The sequence below is a fragment of the Mangifera indica genome, chromosome 14 (genome assembly GCF_011075055.1).
Source record: "Mangifera indica cultivar Alphonso chromosome 14, CATAS_Mindica_2.1, whole genome shotgun sequence".
Classification (NCBI taxonomy): domain Eukaryota; kingdom Viridiplantae; phylum Streptophyta; class Magnoliopsida; order Sapindales; family Anacardiaceae; genus Mangifera; species Mangifera indica.
Genome location: NC_058150.1, coordinates 14,790,435 through 14,791,709, shown reverse-complemented (window position 1 = coordinate 14,791,709; position 1,275 = coordinate 14,790,435).

Sequence of the window (1,275 nt, the reverse complement as noted above, 5' to 3'; positions counted from 1 at the left end):
GGCTCAAGGCTCAAGGCTCAGGGTTCATGGTTCAGGGTTCAGGGTTCAGGGTTCAGGGTTCAGGGTTTAGGGTTTTAGGGTTCAGGGCTTAGGGTTTAGGGAGGGAAAAAATAGTCGTTAAAAACTCTCTCAACTTGGTCTAAACTGCACTCCGTCGATTGGCGTTTTCGTCGGCCGTTGGCTGCCGTGCGTCGGCGTTACTGTTTCGTCTATTTTTTCCCGTCGGAGATCTTTTATTTTGCTACTGTTTTTTATGCTTTTTTTGCCATTCTCAGCTTGACTAAACAAAATTGGAATTCAGCTTATTGTCTAACGCGTCACCATTACCACCTGCCTTCATTCCGTCGATTCTGGTGTTTCATCGTCCGCATCACTGCCCTCCCATGCCGCCTCGCTCCAGCGTGCAAGCTTGTCTTCTGCGTTCTCAGTCTTTGGTTTGGTTTGTCTTTCCTTTACGTTGTGATCTGCTGGAATTAATTGTTGTTTGAGAAAGCTATGTTGACTGTTTTACTGCATTTGGTGCTTTGCTCTGGTTTATCCAGTGATCGGATTTTTGCTGGCTGTGTGGTTTGCTTCTCTACACACCACCTGTATGTTGTTTTGCTTCTGTGGCATGCACACCAAGTGTTTGACAGTTTGCCAAGATCACTTGCTTACTCAGTTCTAGTTGTCTGAGTGGATTCTGCGCTCCTGTATCCTACCACACAGCACCTTACCAACCTGCCCATATCACAACAATCCTTTCCTCACAAAATAGCCACGTCTCACCCTACTAAAATTTTCCACCAATCTTCCTCCTGCACAATAGCTATCAACTAAGCACTCACCTCCCATTAAAATTTGGCCACCAATTATACACTCACCTCCTACTAAAATTCAGCCAATCACTGCTAAATCTAGCCATCGTCCTATCCAACAGCTTTCTAAATCCATCTTGCATTATTTGCTTCCATGCCACTCACAATCTTTAATCTAGCCAGCTTACTACATACCCCCTCCCATAACCCACGCGCAGCTTAGCCACTCATTACCATTTCCCATAGCCAGCAAGGTTTCTGCCACTCAGCCAAATAACATGCCCGTCACCTTGCCCGCCACCTCACCTACCACCCAACTTGCCACCTCACCTATCACCCAATCATCATAACAACATTTTCAAGGCACATCTTGGGCTGACCGCATCTAGGTTTCTAGTTCGAAATCCTGATTTAATTTGGAACAAGTGGATTATACTATTGAAGGTGATATACCCAAGCTTGTTATTGATGATGAGAT